The sequence below is a fragment of the Mustelus asterias genome, chromosome 6 (assembly GCF_964213995.1).
Source record: "Mustelus asterias chromosome 6, sMusAst1.hap1.1, whole genome shotgun sequence".
NCBI classification, from domain to species: Eukaryota; Metazoa; Chordata; class Chondrichthyes; order Carcharhiniformes; family Triakidae; genus Mustelus; species Mustelus asterias.
This window is the reverse complement of record NC_135806.1, coordinates 71,220,294-71,232,795: the sequence shown is the minus strand read 5'-3', so window position 1 is coordinate 71,232,795 and position 12,502 is coordinate 71,220,294. Positions and strand designations below refer to the sequence as shown.

At 42.9% G+C, this 12,502-nt stretch overlaps 1 protein-coding gene across 1 annotated transcript in view; it reads left to right on the top strand.

Annotated features, from left to right (window-relative positions):
• Window positions 1–692: 692 nt before the first annotated feature.
• The window catches only part of LOC144494923 (beta-1,3-galactosyl-O-glycosyl-glycoprotein beta-1,6-N-acetylglucosaminyltransferase-like), an 89,026-nt gene continuing 77,216 nt past the window's right edge, over window positions 693–12,502 (top strand). The window contains exon 1 of the mRNA XM_078214528.1: window positions 693–1,056. The gene's annotated coding sequence lies outside the window, so the exon portion shown is untranslated. The remainder of the gene's footprint in view (window positions 1,057–12,502) is intronic.

Genomic DNA, 12,502 nt, shown 5'->3' with positions numbered 1-12,502 from the left:
ATGGTTTCATGGTCATCAGTAGATTCTTAATCTCCAGATTTTTTTAAATCTGTGGCAGGATTCGAACCTGGGTCCCCTAGAACATTAGCTAAAGTTTCTGGATCAATAGTCTAGTGATAATACCACTAGGCCATTGCCTCCCCTCACAGTTGTAGGTGAAGGAGTAATATAGGATAGTTTTTTCCTTATTTAATAAATATGCTACTCTGTTGTTTAAAAAGTACATCAGCAGACTCCTGTAACTCTGTTGTTTCTCTATGTTTCTAAATAAAAAAATAAAAGTTTGGATCTAAAAAGACACTTTCCGCCTTGGGATCTGACTTGTCCAGTAGTAACATAAACTAGGATTGTAGCACAAGCACATTCAAAAAATATAAACACAGTTTGTGCCAACCAGTTAATATTACCATTCTATTGCATCTCAGAATCCAGTCAAAAATGTTGGCCAATCTTTAGTGTAATTGTGGATTAGTTTGTTCTCATTACCATCCATTACCAGTTAAAATGCGAAATAAAGCATCATTTATATTTGTGAGCTCCTTAATGTGGACTCTGCTGACTCATCCTCATCATCAAAAATTGTACTGTGGCATCATATTTGATTTCCGCTTTCATTACATTACGGACCTTGTTGTGAGCTGCTTGGTGGTGTTAGGGGGCGCCCAACTGCTCTCCACACGTGTCAAGTAGAACATCACCGCAGCAACGGTGAACTGGAAAGCGAGAAGGGGTAGTGTTCTTGCTAACTGGCTATTGATCACTTTCAGTTCGTTCCACTTCCACCAGTAGGAGACAGCTGCGGGAAGAGCCCAGCCAAAGAAACAAAGCACCAGAACAGAGAGCGCTGCAGAGGAAACGTACTGTTGGCACCAGTATTCTCAATTCTGATAGCGGGGTTTAATTCCCAGTTGCTGCTTGTCTTTTTCACTGGGCGCTCTCACCAGTAATCTTACTTACCCAAGGAGCCAAAAGGAACAACATGAACCTCTTGCTTCCTCGATAATCTGACTGTGAAGACGCGATGAGCTCCAAAGCAGTGCGGGCGTTGATTTGACTGTAAGTTGTTTCCTGTTTTTTGGGGGATCGGTTTTTAAACTTCCAATGTTGTTACAGTAATCTCAGCTTCTCTGACAAATTAAGTTTAATATAGTACAGTCTATCTGTCTAACCTTTGCATCGAAGTATCTCAGTTCGAGCGTTTACAAAATACATATTTATTTCCCTGTTTTATTGCAGTTTCCCGGAGCTGCAATCGTGTTTAGCTCCGATTCATTGTTTGAATATTAAATGGTTGATTCTTTTGACTTTGCAAATAGATATAGATATTTTCAGTCTATTTCCCGCGATGCTTATTGAGCAGCCTCTTCCCTCTTTGACCTCTCAGGTAGTGAGAATGGGGAAGCATTGTACAGAACTGGTTTGATGGAACATTTGATGGATTTTAGGAAGGTTGGTTATGAGAAATCCACTATGGAAATACTGCGACTAGGTGGGTTAGATGAGTGAAGGTAGGTCTTCATGTCTGCCTGTAGCTATTACTATGTGTGAAGGAAAATTGCTGTTTTGCAATATACACTGTGACTCTGCTATAACGCTGTCCCCAGGGTCCATTTCTCAAGACTGCGCTATTGGTGAAACAGCATTTTCACAAGGACCTTTCAAAAGTGTCAAGCCAAGAGACACAATAATAAAACGAAATTAAGACAATCAATTCAAAGAACTTAAATGTTATTTTTTTCTAGGTAAGAAAAATGTGAATATACTTGTATAATGGGTCATTGTTGAATGAATGTGAGAGGTCACTGAGCTCGGTCAGTACGATGCAGAACGTCGGGTGGTGAGTGTTTAATCCCTGCTATGGGTTGTGGTAACTCGTGGAGACTGCCTCCTCGCCTGGCCCCACGTTTGCCGAGTGGTGCCCTTCAAACGACAAGTAGCCAAATTGTTTCTTGCTCTTTCTAATGTATGACGTGAAGATGCTGGCGTTGGACTGGGGTGGGCACAGTAAGAAGTCTCACAACACCAGGTTAAAGTCCAACAGTTTTATTTGGAATCATGAGCTTTCGGAGGCTCCTTCATCAGGTGAGTGGAGAGGTGGGTTCACAAACCTCTCCGCGCACCTGATGAAGGAGCAGTGCTCAGAAAGCTCATGATTCCAAATAAACCTGTTGGGCGGCACGGTAGCACAGTCGTTAGCACTGCTGCTTCACAGCTCCAGGGACCTGGGTTCGATTCCCGGCTCGGGTCACTGTCTGTGCGGAGTTTGCACATTGTCTGCGTGGGTTTCCTCCAGGTGCTCTGGTTTCCGCACACAGTCCAAAGATGTGCGGGTTAGGTTGATTGGCTGTGCTAAAATTGCCCCTTAGTGTCCTGAGATGCGTAGGTTAGAGGGATTAGTGGGTAAATATGTAGGGATATGGGGTTAGAGCCTGGGTGGGATTGTGGTCGGTGCAGACTCGATGGGCCAAATGGCCTCTTTCTGCACTGTAGGGTTTCTATGATTCTATGACTTTAACCTGATGTTGTGAGACTTTGTACTCTCTAATATAGAAAGATGCCAATGGTCCTTTGGGACGATGGCGAGTTGAATGTATGTGTTGAAGAAATCAGTCATTTTTAACAGTTGACATTTACTCCTGGCCTCTGCTAGAGGTAGGATGTTCTGAAGTTGCGTCACACTTGCAGCAATTAATTTTTCATTTGCTTCCAACCATCTCAGTGATCCTTCAAAGTGGCAGTGTCATCATCATCAGCATATTGGATAAATTGAGGGGTTTGGATCTGTTTCACTGGCCAACATTTCATTTTTAAATCATTGCATCATTAGTAACTTCTTGCTGTTGACATTCAGCTTTGCACTGATGTCGTCAAGATTTAACACAGTTTCAAGTACAAACCTGCAGTTGTTTACATAGAAATCAGAAGCAGCACCAGGCCATTCAGCCCTTTCAGCCCACTCCACCATTCAATATCATCATGGCTGATCATCAAATTCAATGCCATAATCCCACCTTCCTCCCACATCCCTTGGTCCCTTTAACCCCAAGAGCTATATCTAATTCCTTCTTGAAATCGCATAACATTTTGACCTCAACTATTTTCTGTGGTAGTGATTTCCACACATTCTCTACCCTGTGGGTGAAGAAATTACTTCTTACCTCAGTCCTAAAAGGTTTACCCCTTACCCTCAAACTATGACCGCAGGTTCTGGACTCCCCACCATCGAGAACATTCTTTCTGAATCTACCCTGTCTGATTTTGTTAGTTTCTATGAGATCCTCTTTCAGTCTTCTAAACTCCAATGAATATAATCCTAACCGACTTAGTCGCTCCTAATATGATAGTTCTGCCAACCCAGGAATCAGCGTGGTAAACCTTTGCTGTGCTCCCTCAATAGCAGAACATCCTTCCTCAGATAAAAATACCAAAACTGCAGACAATACTCCAGGGCCTCACCAGTGCCCTATATAATTGCAATAAAATATTATTTTTCCGATACTCAAATCCTCTCGCTATGAAGGCCAACATAGCATTTACCTTCTTTACTGCCTGCTGTACCTGCGCGCTTACTTTCAGCGGCATGAGGGCACCAAAGTCTCGCTGAGTATTCACCTCTCAATTTACACCCATTCAAGTAATAATTTGCCTTTCTATTTTTGCTACAGAAGTGGATAGCCTCACATTTATCCACATTATACTGCATCTACAATGCATATGCTGACTCACAGCCTATCCAAATCACACTGAAACATCTTCACATCCTCCTCACAACTCACCCTCCCACCCAACTTTGCATCATCTGCAACTTTGGAGGTAATAGGCGGGATTTTACAGCCTCGCTTGTCCTAAAACAGTAAAATCCCGTCTGAGGTCAACGGACCTTCCCATTGTCCGCCCCTCACCTGCTCCGATTACCGTGGTGGGCGGAGCAGTAAAATTCCAGCAAATACATTTAGTTCATTCGTCCAAATCATTAATATATAATATGAACACTTGGGGTCCTAGTATAGATCCTTGCGGTACCCCAGTAGTCACTGCCTGACAATTTGAAAAAGATCCCTTTATTCCAATTCTTTGCTTCTTGTCTGCCAACCAGCTTTCTATCCATGTTAAGACACTACCTGCAATCCCATTTAGACAGTGATGAGTCAATCCAGCATCATCCACAACTCATTTTTCAAGTATTTCTCCTTCAGTGAATTCTTGGATATCTTTCTAGTCATCACTGTTGGTTTACATCTCAAATTCACACCAAGCGCATGACTCCAGGAAATTTTGCTTTTAAAAAATTATTTCCTGGGGTGTGATTGTCATTGATAAGATCATCATATATTGCCCATCCCTAATTGCTCATGTGAGGCTGGTGCTGAGCTGTCTTTTTGAATGATTGTAGTTCACTGGGGAGTAGAAATACCCACACTTTGAAATGCATTGAAATGAGTATAGGATATAATCTGCAGGTGTTGAAAGACATTGACAATCTCTTGAAAGGTTGTGAAATGCAGAAATTGTTGTGAAACTTTACATGCCTCGGCAAAGCAGCCAGCATAATTAAGGATCCCACGCACCCCGGACATTCTCTCTTCCATCTTCTTCCTTCGGGAAAAAGATACAAAAGTCTGAGGTCATGTACCAACCGACTCAAGAACAGCTTCTTCCCCGCTGCTGTCAAACTTTTGAATGGACTTACCTTGCATTAAGTTGATCTTTCTCAATACCCTAGCTATGACTGTAACACTACATTCTGCACTCTCTCGTTTCCTTCTCTATGAACGGTATGTTTTGTCTGAATAGCGCGCAAGAAACAATATTTTTCACAGTATGTTAATACATGTGACAATAATAAATCAAATCAAAAAAAAATTTCAGTATTTATCATACTTTCTTGTATACTGGTAGAATGACTTTCTATGATATCCTCCACCTGCTACTTACCTCTTCTCTACTTTAGCTCCTGTTATTATCTTTACTACTCTTTCACTTAGGTCAGATTTTTAAAATTACGTTCATTCACAGAATGTGGGCAGCACAGGTTAGGCCAGAATTTATTACTTATCCCTAATTGCCCTTGAGAAAGTGATGATGATGACCTCCTTGAACCTCTGCAGTAAATGTCATGTAGATATACCCACAGTGCTGTTAGGAAAGAATTTTTCCCAATTTTGACAATGAAGGAATGGTGACATAGTTCTAAGTCAGGCTGGTGTGAGGCTTTGAGGGGAATTTTCAGGTGGTGGTGTTCTCATGCATCTGTTGCCCTTGTCCTTTTGAGTGGTAGAAGTTGCCATTTTGGAAGGTGCTGGAGAAGGAGTTTTTTCGGTGTGTGACTGCAATGCATCTTGTAGATGGTACATGCTGCTACCACTGTATCAGTGGTGGAGGGAGTGAATGTTTAAGGTGATGGAAGGGATGCCAGTTTAGCGGGCTGTGTTGTCCTGCTTGGTGCTGAGCTTCTTGAGTTTTGTTGCAGCTGCACTCATGCAGGAGACTATTCCCAACTTGCACCCTGTAAATGATGACAGGCTTAGGAGGTCAGGAGATGAGTTACTCTCTGTAGCATTTGCAGCCTCTGACCTGCTCTTGTAGCTCGGGATCCTTGATGCCACACATGGGCAAATGCTCCCTTGGTGTCAAGGGCAGTGACTCTCACCTCAGCTCTTGAATTTAGCTTGTTTGTCCATGTTTGAGCCAAGGCTATAATGAGATCTGAAAAGCTGTGTGACTTAGCAGAATCCAAACTGAGAATCAATAAATTGCTTTAAGTGCTGTTGGATAGCTGATGAGAGTAGACTACTTACATATGATTTAGGAGCAGGAGTAGGCAACTCAGCCCCTCAAGCCAGCTCCACTGTTCAATAAGATCATGACTAATCTGATTGTAACCCCACTCCATATTCCTGCCTAGCTCTGATAACCAAGAATCTATCCAGCTATGCCTTAAAAGTAATCAAACACTTTGTGTCCCTGCCTTTTGAGGGAAAGAGTTCCAAAGAGCTTGACCCTCTGAGAGAAAAGGTTTCTTATCTCTTTATTAATTAAATGGCCCCTTATTTTCATACCATGACCCTAGTTCTAGATTCTGCCACAAGAGAAAACATCCTCTCCTCATCCACCTTGTCAAGACCCCTCATGATCTTAAAAGTTTCAATCAAGTATTTGTGAATGACATTGAAATTCCCACCCAGAGTACAGTCTGTGCTTTTGCTACTCTCAGTTACTTCGTTCAGGTGATGTTCAACATTGAGGAGTACTGATTCATCAACTGAGGAAGGACTGCAGGTGATAATGTGCAGGATGTGTCCTTGTCTGTGTTTGACATGCTGCCATGAGACTTTATGGGATCCTGAGACAATGTTGAAGATCCAACTGCCACTTTTTCCTGACTATATACCATTGTGCCAATGCCTATTGTAGGCCTGTCCTGCTGTTGCGATGGTGATTGAGGAGTCTGGGGCATTGGCTGTAAGATATGATTAGATGAGTATTAATATGTTAAATTGTTGCTTAACTAGTCTGTGGGACAGCTCTTCCAGTTTTGGCATAAGCTCCCAGGTGTGAGTAAGGAGTACTTTTCAAGGTGTGCCATAATCAGATCTGGTGTCGATGTCAGATGATTCATCTGGCTAAACCGTTTCAAAAGGCAATTAAGAGCCAAAAGCATTGTAGGTCTGGAGTCACATGTAGGCCAGACTGATCAAAGACACAGATTTTTGTTTCAAAGGAACATTAATGAATCAGATGAGTTTCTACAACAGTTTAATTGTTATTGTATATTTTAATTTCAGATTTATTAATTTATTAGTTTAAATTTCACCAGTTGCCTGTGGTGGGAGTTGTTGGTGTCTTAATTACTCATGAGGCTGCCATTTCTTTGGCTGGTTTGACGTAATTTGTGGAGCATTCAGAAAAACTTTCAGTGACGAACCCAACTCTCTGATCGTGGATTGGTGGCTTCCTCTGTCTCATCTCCCTTACAACCAGATTCTTATTTTTACTTTCACTTCCCACCTGATCCAAATCCACTTGTATCTGGCCCGACTACTCCCTGTTGCAGGCCTTAATGTCAGCCTTTTAATTGATCACAACTTTACCCTTCGAGTAACCAGACAAGTTTCCTTAAAACAGGTATTTTCATACAAGCTATAGCAAGGACGCTGGGAAGCTACAATTCATATCCCTGTAACTAGCCAGAGTGGCGTAATCCAAGATACAAAGCCAATTAAAGTTTTCAAAATCGATTACAAGTAATTAGCATAAACCGATCAGAATTCCTTTACACTTGCTTTATTGTAATATCCAATCAGCAAGGAAACCTCATTGTACAGCTTGTTTCTGTCTTTGTGAATCACTCCTATTTCCCAGTTACAGATGTCTGATTTATGTGCTTTGCCAGGCTGATGGCCTTGGTATCTGTCTGTGAAGGCTCTTATATGACCTTTGTTTTTCAGCCTGTGTGATTTTTAAACTTTGTGTGACTGTTAACCCTTTTTTCCACGACCCACCTACCTTCCTGACCTGATCTGACCTGCCCAACACAGCTGTCTCCCTGACCCAATTACTCCTGACCACCCAACTAACCCCCATAATCTGACTACCCCCCTGACCTGAATCCAACATTACCCACCCAATCCACTAACCCACCCAACCCTCCTCATTCATCTACTCACTTATCCACGCTACTCACCTACCCACCTCACTCATTAATCCACTCACCCGCATTTCTACTTAACCACTTATCCACCTACCCTTCTCACCCACCTACCCACTCTTCTCACCTACCCATTTACCCACTTAACCATCCAGCCATTCATCCACTCACCCAGTCACGCGTCTATCCACTAGCAATCAAAGACTGGATCATAGAACTTTCCATATGACAAGTAGTGCTTTTAAAAGGGGGCGTCTGCTGTCTTCCTTAAACTCTCATCTGAAGGAGTCTCTGAGGACACTGTGCTGTGCATTTTCTGTGAAAACCAGGATCAGACGACCCTGGAAGAAGTGCATAGCAATGTCGAGTCAGGGAAACTTACAAGCACAATGGAAAGCCACTTGTTGTTGCTGCTGCTCAAAAAATTCAGGCCATTATAACTAGACCACATTAACTCCACATTTAATCAACATTGTCCTGGATTTTGTGTTAAGAATAAAGACAAGGTTGTTGGTGCTTACCATTATTATGGAGTAAATCAGCCAACAACTGTTGGGCCAGAATTTTACGTTGCACGGGTGGCCATTCCCCCGAGCTGGAAGTGCGTGACATTGTGCCAGAAGACCTCGGGCACACACCCTGACATCATCCTGGACTTGCATGATATTTCTATCGGTGGGCATAAGTGAGAGTCGGAAGCATACCTGCCAACAACCAAGCAGGTGACTTAGCCCATGAGGGGCCAATTGAAATAATTTTACATGGTTCATCTACTTTCACAGTTGGCACAGCAGGTCGACTGGCCAGGCAGCCTTTACATTTCAGCTGCAACCTCGAACCAGAGCCAGATGAAATGTCAGAACTGAAAAAAAATTTAAAATGGTGCCTGCAGACTGAGGTTTGTGCTTGAATGTGCTGCTCAGACACACTTTGCAGCGTTTCTCCATTGCATGTTATTTTTTACAGGTCTGCAGCTCCCTGAGACAGTTCCACGTTGGATGGATAAAAGCAAATAATGAGGATGCTGGAATCTGAAACCAAAAGAGAAAATGCTGGAAAATCTCAGCAGGTCTGGCAGCATCTGTAAGGAGAGAAAAGAGCTGATGTTTTGAGTCCAGATGACCCTTTGTCAAAGCTAAAAGGCAGAGAAAGTGGGAGATATTTCTACTGCAGGGTGAGCGAATGAAAGATGAAAGATCGATCTTTCCTTCACCCTGCAGTATAAATATCTCCAACTTTCTATGTCTTTTAGCTTTGACAAATGGTCATCTGGACTTGAAACGTCAGCTCTTTTCTGTCCTTACAGATGCTGTAAGAGTTTTAACAACACCAGGTTAAAGTCCAACAGGTCTATTTGGTAGCAAATGCCATTAGCTTTCGGAGCGCTGCTCCTTCGTCAGATGGAGTGGAAATCTGCTCTCAAACAGGGCACAGAGACACAAAATCAAGTTACAGAATACTGATTAGAATGCGAATCTCTACAGCCAACCAGGTCTTAAAGATACAGACAATGTGAGTGGAGGGAGCATTAAACACAGGTTAAAGAAATGTGTATTGTCTCCAGACAGCACAGCCAGTGAGATTCTGCAAGTCCAGGAGGCAAGCTGTGGGGGTTAACCTGGTGTTGTTAAAGCTCTTACTGTGTTCACCCCAGTCCAACGCCGGCATCTCCACCGGCATCATGACTTACAGATGCTGCCAGACTTGCTGATATTTTCCAGCATTATCTCTTTTGGGAGGGAGCTCATTAGAAATGCCAGGCTGCACTTTCCCTTTTCTCGGCGCCTGCCCTCTTCCTGCTCTCCCTGGCAGCACTGAGTTCTTCCCAGCATGCATTTCATGCTCACTGCCCATTAATTGGCCAGCCAGTTTGAAGTTGCGTTCTGAGACTGATTGCAGCCACAAGCATGTTTCATGCTCGCTTTCGAGCCCACTGATTGTGTGAGACCAATGGGCTAAAAGTTCAGGCCCTGGGATCTGCGCGTGATCAGCTAAACGTGAAAATCTGCAAGTTGTGGTTCAATTTGCTCTGCTGCTCCAAAGAGTTTGCTCTTCCATTATCTTCATCAATGGATTGAAATCCATGGAGGGCATGAGGTTGCTGTACATAGAAGAATAAATTAGCACTCATGAATTCAGGCTTAAGTGAATTTCCAACTGCAAGGTAAGTTTTATTTACTGCCAAACTTCCCAGACCCTTGAAATTTAATTTTACAAGTGTGGAATCTTTTTCCTCAAGACTTTCATTACAGTTGAATATGTTGTTGTCTGTGAAACGTGAACAGACACTTCAACCAGTTTGTATATCTCAAACACTTTGCCCAGAAATTACAAACTACAAGAAACTACAAAAGGTCATGAATGTAGCCCAATCAATCACGCAAACCAGCTTCCCATCCATTGACTCTGTCTACACTTCCCGCTGCCTCAGCAAAGCAGCCAAAATAATGAAGCATCCCACGCACCCCGGACATTCTCTCTTCCACCTTCTTCCGTCGGGAAAAAGATACAAAAGTCTGAGGTCACATGCCAACCAACTCAAGAACAGCTTCTTCTCTGCTGCGGTCAGACCTTTGAATGGACCTACCTTGGGTTAAGTTGATCTTTCTCGACACCCTAGCTATAATTGTAACACTACATTCTGCACCCTCTCGTTTCCTTCTCTATGAACGATAAGCTTTGTCTGTATAGTGCGCAAGAAACAAATACTTTTCACTGTATGCTAATACATGTGACAATAATAAATCAAATCAAATTCAATCAGGTGCCCTTATTTACGAGATGAACAAAAGGACAAGACTCGATTCGCGGTTCAACCCAATTTTATTAACAAGTTCAATAAATATTAACACAGTTACTATTTCAAAATTATCTTAACCCCATTTGCCTAAGATTCTAATACTACCCGTGCTGATGAACTTGACTGAGTTGCGGGTCCAAATCTCTGAGCCACTGCTGTCTCAGGGTCCTGGTCTGCAAAGGTGATTCTCGTACGCCGTCTTCCGTCATCTATGAGTTGCCACTGAATGTTGCCTGTGGTCTTCTTTGCTGTGGGTCATGACAAGTCTTTGCTGCTAATCGCTTCCAGGGTTTCCTCTCATTCCTTTCCTCTGCGTCCTTCTGGAAGCTGCCCTGGCTTCGAGCCAATGGGTTCACAGGTTGAGGTCACAACACCCAATGAGGTTGCAAATCCCTTATTTGGAGGATGTTAGATGCACCCTAGGTGACCGTTGCCAGTATGCATTTCCATGTAGCTCATTCCAAATAATGTTGTGGTGGGAAGCGCATTCAGAGATTCCAGCTGAAACCAGGAAATACACAAACCACTGCCAAATGTGCTCAAGGTCGAGTCCTTCTAATCTCCACACCTGACGCATGCCCTGGCTTGCCCGTTTGTTCCTAATCTGTACAGTTTTTGACCTTGGCTTGTCTGGGTTCCCAGTGCTCTTGCTGTAGGAGCTGTTTGCTGCAGCAGTTTAATTCAGGGTGTCCAGTTGTCCATTGGGCATACGATTCAGGTTATTGATCATCTAGCCACAATGTGAAAATTTAAAAATATTTATTTTCGATTTATTTTTATCACTCCCCCTTAATTCCACCTTTCCTACCTCCCGCACACTTTCTGTACAATTAATTTTGTGTGCGTGCGCGTGTTAGTGAGCATTCTTCAGTTTGATTGATTGAAGAACCGTACTGTAGATTGCCAGGCTCACACAGATGGTACCAAACTGGATTAGAAGCCTGATGAACACGCTCTCCACTCGGATGCTGTGAGCAGCTTCAGCACAGTGAATGACGAGCACTGTTCCTAAACTGCTGACTGCAAAATCTAGGCAAACTTGCTCATCCAGTATAACTCAGCTCCAGGTGTTGAGGAATTAAGAGTTTGCCCATCCCTGGCAATAACGAGCATTTATATACGGTGCCTTCAATGTAGTAAAACAACAGTTGGCATGTGCAAAAATATTACCATGTTTCCATGGTCCTCATTTTTAATTCTGCTATACAGGCAGTCCCCGGGTTACGAACGAGTTCCGTTCTTAAGTCTGTCAGTCGAATTTGTATGTAAGTCAGAACAATGTTTTGAGCATCGCGCAATGTAGTCCGCCCGTTCGTTAGTACGAACCATTGTATGTAACTCGATTTTTAAAAATAATAGGCTTTACAGAGGTCGGCACGTAAGTACGGGCATTCGTAACCCAGGGACTGCCTGTAATTAAATTCATAAATAAATCTGTTGTTACCATTATTTACATGATTATCTTATCATAGAATCATGCAATCATTGAGGTTTACAGCATCAAAACAGGCCGTTTGGCCCAACTTGTCCACGCCGCTCAGTTTTTACCATGTAGCTAGTCTCAATTGCCCACGTTTGGCTCATATCCCTCCATACCAATCTTACACATAGAGTCATAGAGTCATGGAGGTTTACAGCATGGAAACAGGCCCTTCGGCCCAACTTGTTCACGCCGCCCTTTTTTTTAAAAACCCCTAAGGTAATCCCAATTGCCCGCATTTGGCCCATATCCCTCTATATCCATTGTACCCATGTAACAATCTAATGCTTTTTAAAAGATAAAATTGTACCCGCCTCTACTACTACCTCTGGCAGCTTGTTCCAAACACTCACCACCCTCTATGTGAAAGAATTGCCCCTCTGGACACTTTTGTATCTCTCCCCTCTCACCTTAAACCTATGCCCTCTAATTTTAGACTCCCCTACCTTTGGGAAAAGATATTGACTATCTACCTTGTTGATGCCCCTCATTATTTTATGGACCTCTATAAGGTCACCCCTCAGCCTCCTACGCTCCAGAGAAAAAAGTCCCAGTCTATTCAGCCTCTCCTTAT